Genomic DNA, 7,419 nt, shown 5'->3' with positions numbered 1-7,419 from the left:
CGGTTCAGACCAACACTTAGACAAGCACTGGCCCGGGGGGGCTAAAATAAAGATGACCCTCGGGTTGGCCGACCCAAGGGAAAGGTATAGGTGGTGGTGAGGCAAATGGTAAAACCAAGGTTGGGCCTTGCTGGAGGAGTTTTATTCAAAGCAAACTGTCAAGGGGGTCCCATAAATCACCCGACCGCGTAAGGAACGCAAAAATCCGGGAACACAACACCGGTATGGTGGAAACTAGGGCGGCAAGAGTGGAACAAAACACTAGGCAAAAGGCCGAGTCTTCCACCCTTTACCAAGTATATAGATGCATTAATAAAATAAGAGATATTGTGATATCCCAACCAAAATCCTGTCCACCATGGAGAAATCTTCAACTTCACCTGCAACTAGCAACGCTATAAGAGGGGCTGAGCAAAAGCGGTAACATAGCCAAACAACGGTTTGCATAGGAAAGGTATCAAAGGTTAGAGGTTCATGGCAATTTGGGATGGCTTGAAGAGTAAATGATGGGTAGCGCAGCGTAGCGATAGAACGAAGCAACTAGCATAGCAATGATAGTAGTGAGATCCAGGGTAGCGGTCATCTTGCCTGAAATCCCGCAAGCAAGAAGAATGAGTCCATGAAGAAGACGAACGGATGAAGTCGAACCAAGCGTAGACGAACGAATCCTCACGATCGCAACGAAACAGGAACTATCGAAAAGAAGCACACAACATAGTAAACACACCACACATATACAAGGCATGATGCACAACAAGCATGATGCATGACAAGGCTACATGAAGCTACTCATGGCAAGAGAGGATGCAAACAAGAGCAACACATCAAGGCAAGTTTAAATGAGCCGGGAACAACATATAACAATTCCGGTAAGTCCTCATGTCCATATTTTAGTTTCGGTACTGTTCTGCCCTAAACCATATTTTGAGTTTGTTAAACAGGAAAATAAAGTGGACCTTGTTAAACTAGGCATTTTTCCACCCCATTTACATATAAAGTTTATTTAAAACCGAGCTACGGTTATTTAGTTATGAAATAAAGCATTTTAACATGGCAATTTTAGCAAATTTAATCAAACAGAATTTTAAACATTTTTAACATGGGTGAGAGTGGCATATTATGAAACTAGATGTAAATCTAACCATTTTACATATATAAAGTTTTTATATGAGATGCACAGTCTGTGATTTATTAAATGCATGAACCTGGGGGCTTTTCTGAAAAACAACAGACGCTGGAATAAATATAAAATCGCAAAAGAGGAAAAAAATCACGCATTGGGCCGAAACTGGCCAGCCCAACAGTGCACAGGAGAGGTTTGGCGGCTGCTCACATTGGGCCAACAGGCCGGCTGGCTTGGGGCTGGGCCTTGGAGGCCGCTGGAGGCGCGGTCAACGCGCTCGGGAGCGATGCAGGCGCACGAGGTCGCAGCATGCAGGGAAAGCAGAGGATGCAGCGGCGCGGTGGAACTTGGGGGCGCCGGCGGCGCTTGGCGCGATGCAGGGCTCCGGCAGGCGTCGGAGAGGCTGGCAGGAGGCGGGACGAGCAGGGTGACGCGGATCCCGCTGATCCCCACCGAGATCGAAGACTGGCGGCAAGAGTTTTGGCGGGGAACCTGCAGGGCCATGGCGAGGCAATAAATTCAGAGAAGCGGCAGGGAGGGAGGCTAGAAGTAGGAGAAGGAGAGGGACGGGCAGAGGAAGGCGGACCCGATCGAACTCGCGCTCCGGCAAGCTACTGCTCGTTGCCGGCCGGACGGAGATGGGTGGCCTCGGGACGACGGGGACTCGTCGGGGCAGGGAGGTGCTGAGCGGCGCTCGAGCAGCAAGGCGGGACAGTAGAGACTGGCCGACCAGGCACAGCCGGGGAAGGAAGCGCGAGGCGATGGCGAGCACGGGAGGTGCAGAAGCTTGCACCGGCGGTGATGCTAGCAGGGGCGAGTCCCGTTCGTTTCCTGGCAGAGAAGAAAACAAACGAGGAATGGAGAGAGATTAGAGGAGGAAGGAGAAAGGCAGGGAGCGAAAAGTGTCTCCCGGGGACTCATCTCCGGCGAGGCGACAAGGAGGAGGCATGGCTGCGGTCCGGTTGCCTGCTCCGGCGAGGAGCTGCAGGCATGGGCGACGAGCTCGGGCAGGGAACAACGGAGGATCTCGGGGAGAAGGGGAGAAGGGGCTCAGGCTCCTATTGGGGGGTGGAGGAAAACAAGGAGAAGGGGATCCCGAGGGGATTTGGTGGAACCGCGGCGGCGGAGGGATGGATGGGACAGGATCCCTAGTTTCTAGGGTTGCCCACTATTTATAGCATTGGATTTGGTTAGGGGCTAATCGGACCCTCCGATTAAAATCGAACGGTCGAGATAGAAAGGTTATGATAGTCAAAGAAGAAACCGAAGATATTTTAGGGATGTTTGGTGATGATCCGGACCCGACGGTAACGATAGTCCGGGTCGGGTCAAGGGAGTTTCGAACACGCACGCGAGGGTTTTGCGGGATGCGCAAAGAGATTAGGAAGCCAGGCAAGAGGGAAACAAAATCTGGTTGGTCTCGGAGCGGTCAACGAAAACAAGGGGGGCGCGACAACTACGGATGGGTGCAAGTTTTATGAAAACGATGCTGATGCAATGCGAATGATGACATGAGACGAGATGCATAACAAGAACAAAATGCAAAACAACAGACAAAAACCCAACCACGAAGGAAATAATAAATCACATAGCCGGAAATGACAAGAGTCGGAGTTACGAATATGGAAAGTTGTATCCGGGGCGTTACAACACTCCACCACTACGAGAGGATCTCGTCCCGAGATCTAGAATGGCACCGAAGAGAAGCGGAAGAGAAAGAGGTAAAACTAAGTTGCTTCTTCGACAAAAGAGTGAAACCAAAGAACCTTGAGAGGTTGAAAAGTTGAAAGAAAGAACACAACGGAGTTGAACACAATTGAGGGCAGTGTTGTAGAAAATAGAAACAAGGAACACCATGTGAACCTTGGAGGTTGCAAAGCTATGAATGACGAGTACAATGGACAAGAAGGAATTGGAACCACTCTGGTTGAAACGAGATAAACAAGGAACAAGGAAGAACAAATTCGGACAACACTCCGGTTGAAAAGAGATGCAAGACTTGATAAGATGAAAATAACTTGAAGAGATGACAGAACACTCCGGTTAAATGGATAAGCACGAAAAAAACACGATCCTCACCATCCGAGATGATGAGTGAAGAGAGCAACATCACAATGCCTTCGGAAGAAAGAATGGACGATAGATCATTGGAATAACAAAATGGAGAAGAAAATGCCAACTTGTGCCACAAATGAGCTTGGAAAGCACCCTTCCAAGATGGTTAGAACGGAATTGCTGGAAAACCAACAATGAAACGAATGAGCTTGTAGTGGGCTTATGGAAAACTTCTCAAAATTATGAGGTGACAACCGGCCACTAATGGAAACCATTGATTTGATTGAGAGCACCAAAAGATGAAAAAAACTTTTTCACCGAGATGAGAAGGAGAAAATTTGATCATAGCTATACACTACAAATAGCAACATTCCTTAGGGAAGGCTTTTTGGTGAAATCTATATCAAAATACTCCAAGGAAGAAATTATGATGGGTTGAAACAACTCATGATCGAAGGAAAAAATGATGGTTTTAAAATTCCTTGTTGACAACTTGTGAATCATGAAACATGAAGAGAAATTGTCAAGGATGACATAACACCACCTCAAAAGATAAGGTAGAAATAATTGCACTTCGGATGCAAGATGAAGAATGGTCGAGCTCCTCCAACAAAATCTCGAAGAAAGCTTCACGAATGAATGAAATATTTGATGAACCACCATGTAGAACCTCCATGAAGAACTCCGAAAAGAAAAGAATCATAGAAAGAAAGAGAAGTTGAAAACACAAGGTGAAGCCTTGCGATGATTTAGATGGAGCTTCGCGACGAGATAATTGAGAGAGCTTGGAACTCCAAAAAGAAAGATGAAGCCTCTCGAACCGAGAATGTGATATGATGACCAACTCCGGAAAGAAAGATGAATCACTTGTAATCAAGAATTTATTCATCATGAATAATCTCCGTAAAAAGAATTGAGTCACCTCGAGGAAATAAGAATAAGATTTATTGTATGCTTATCCTTCATCAAATTTAATTGATGACAAGCGACGGATTTGGCATACTACTTATTCCCCTTGAAAAAGGATTAAGAAAGATATAGCGTAAACTTGAGAAGGTATTGATGAAACCACCGGTGGGATTTGGAAACAACGAATGAATTGATATGAGAACAAAGGAAGAGGAATCTTGAACAAACCGCCGTGAGAATTGAAAATGAAAGTAGCAAAGGCACAATTCACCGGGAAGAAATGGAAAATGAATGAAGATACTTGAGGGGATTTAGATACATGAGAACGAAGAGATCATGAACTGATTAGAGTGTATTTGAACGATGCACCGGTAAGATTTGGAGAATGATAGCTACACGCTGAGAAACAAGAATTATGACATGATGGCCTTCGGAGGAAAGAAATGGAAACAACTCATGAAATGCTCCGGATGGTAAGAAAAGAATTGTCACAATCAAAACAATTATGAGGATAGAATGAAGCTAAAACCATGGATATTCAAGAGAATGGACCAAGACTTAAGAGAAATCCTTCTTTGGTCTTCAAATGTTGAGAATGACGATGAGAAACAACACCATGAATTGTTGAGGCACTCCGGAATGAAGAATAGAAAGTTTGAACCAACGATCAAAAGAATTTGAAAGCGATCTTGAAGAAGACATCTGACTGATGAAAATTCATTCTTACGTCAAACTTTGAAATGAATTTGGGAATAGCTCCGGGAAAATTAGAAGACTCAGGTAAGATCCTGGAAAAAGACCTGTGGGTTAGGGCCCACTCAAAATAAAACAACATTGAACAATTTTAAAGGGAGGTTGCACCGGTTGAATTAAATGGCTTGAATGAGATAACAACCTCGAAATATCTTGAACGAATTGAGAATGGAAACACAAGTCTTGTGAGATATCTTCAGCACTCCAAAACAAATGAATAGGAAGAAGTGAATTATTAAGAGGTGCATCGGCATGAGAAAGCATTAGAAACGAGGAAAGGAATATGATGAATATCGAAAGCTTGAATTGGATCCACCGGAGAAGAAAAAAGAACGAAGGATGATGAACTTGAAACTGTTGAGCATCTTCATGGGTAATCACCGGATAAGAACATTGACGGAAAAGAATGGAGAGACTTCCCATTAACAAAAGGATACTTGATTAAGAAATCTGAGTCCTTGAAGAAAAAGGGTGGGAGGGTGGGAAACACAAAGGCAACTTGGGACAGATGGAATAAACACCGTTGAGATAACTTAGAATTGATCTTGCGGATGTTAGAAATGATCGGATCCACTTGAAGAGAAGCACACCGGTTGGAAAAGAGTTGACATGACAACCTCAGTGATCAAGAAGGATTAGTACTCCCATAGAAATATGAGAACGCCGCTTGAAAGGTATGGAATCAACACTTGACATTGAAGAAACTCAAATACCACAAATAAAACAAAACAAAGGATTTGGCTTGCAGAATAAGCCGGAACAAATACATATGATAGAGATTCCGTCTGAAGTTTTCGTGGTGGGGCCCACACGGGCTCAATTGTACAGCACCATCATGTACAAGGCAGTGCACATGACCTATGAAGTGTCCCCAAACCAGCATAGCCAAGGGTTCTTTAAGACACAATGAGACCACTGTAAAAATGACCGTAGAAAGGCGGACCACTAGACGTCGAACCCCAATCTCATATCGTGCATCTGTCGAAAAGATATTCTAGGAGCTACTTGAATTCCCACCTGTAAAACTCCCGAAACTTTCTGGTTATGCAATCTGGTGTTGGGGATACAGGGGAAGCAATATATCTCACCCAAACTAACAATCCCTACATCCAGCTGTATCCATCCGTCAACACATAACCAAGAAAACTCCGGAAATCGTGTACCTCAACCTTCAAAAAGCATCCGTTATACGAGCTATGGCAATACTCCCAAACTCCCCAGTACTAGGTGACGTCGAGGTTATATCACCAACAACTGCATAAAAGAGATTTTTGATGTCGGCAAAACTCAGGTATTCCAGAACTGCAACGATAAAATTGTGGCGACAACACCTCGGAGCTCAACTCCCCGGGTCAATGCCACATAATAGACAGGAGGCACCAAGAACAAAGTTCTCGTCACAAAACCATCGGAACGATTCCAAGATACCCGCGTGATCCTAAAAAAAATTAGTGAAATTTGAGGAGAGGAAAGTCAAAACATCTAAGTTAGGAGTCCTCACCAGAGCGACGAAGGGGCCGAGGAGTAAAAAGAATCCTACTCTCCGATATATATAATCCTAAGACTCAAAATAGTTTTTTTCTAGACTCAACAACGGCCAACAATCAAGGGGGCTCCTATGGTCGGTCGAGGCTCTGATACTAACTTGTCACGGCCAATATGCGACCCTATCCAAAAGGAACTCGAAGGTCCCACCAAGGATAGACCCGCATATTGAAACGCTTTTGCAAGGTGGATATCATTACATAAACATTACATAATAGATGGGGATACATACAAGAGGCATACAATGCCACACGAATACAACATCACAATACATAAGATCAACATCCGACTACGGATGAAACACAAACAGAAACTCAAACGACATCCACCCTGCTAGCCCAGGCTGCCGACCTGGAACCTATCCCCTGATCGAAGAAGGAGCAGAAGAAGAACTCCAAGACAAGCAAACATCGCTCTCACGTCATGATCATGCATAACCTGTACATGCAACTGTTGTTGTAGTAATATGTGAGCCATGATGACTCAGCAATCCCATTACCATGGGTATCAAGACTAGCAAAGCTTAATGGGAAAGGAAGGGGTAAAGTAGTGAGGTTGCAGCAGCGACTAAGCATATATGGTGGCTAACATATGCAAATAAGAGTGAGAAGAGAGCAAGCAGAACGGTCGTGAAGCTAGCAATGATCAAGAAGTGATCCTGAACTCCTACTTACGTCAAACATAACCCAGAAACTGTGTTCACTTCCCGGACTCCGCCGAAAAGAGATCATCACAGCTACACACGCGGTTGATGCATTTTAATTCGGATCTAGTGTCAAGTTATCTACAACCGGACATTAACAAATTCCCATCTGCCTATAACCGCAGGCACGGCTTTTGAAAGATTATATCCTGCAGGGGTGTCCCAACTTAGCCCATGATAAGCTCTCGCAATCAACGAAGGAATAGACCTTCTCCCAGGAAGACCCGATCAGACTCGGAATCCCGGTTTATAAGACATTTCGACAATGGTAAAACAAGACCAGCAAAGCCTCCCGCTGTGCCGACAAATCCCGATAGGAGATGCACATATC

At 44.8% G+C, this 7,419-nt stretch overlaps 1 long non-coding RNA gene across 1 annotated transcript; it reads right to left on the bottom strand.

The window, feature by feature from the left end:
- Positions 1-588: 588 nt before the first annotated feature.
- Positions 589-2,245, bottom strand: LOC123134170 (uncharacterized). The gene is made up of 3 exons (XR_006465551.1): positions 1,710-2,245; positions 1,334-1,615; positions 589-692 (listed from the first exon to the last, which is right to left on the bottom strand). It is a non-coding gene; the product is annotated as an uncharacterized lncRNA (long non-coding RNA).
- Between the last annotated feature and the right edge of the window lie 5,174 nt (positions 2,246-7,419).

The sequence above is a fragment of the Triticum aestivum genome, chromosome 6B (assembly GCF_018294505.1).
Source record: "Triticum aestivum cultivar Chinese Spring chromosome 6B, IWGSC CS RefSeq v2.1, whole genome shotgun sequence".
NCBI classification, from domain to species: Eukaryota; Viridiplantae; Streptophyta; class Magnoliopsida; order Poales; family Poaceae; genus Triticum; species Triticum aestivum.
This window is presented reverse-complemented; position numbering and strand designations above follow the sequence as displayed.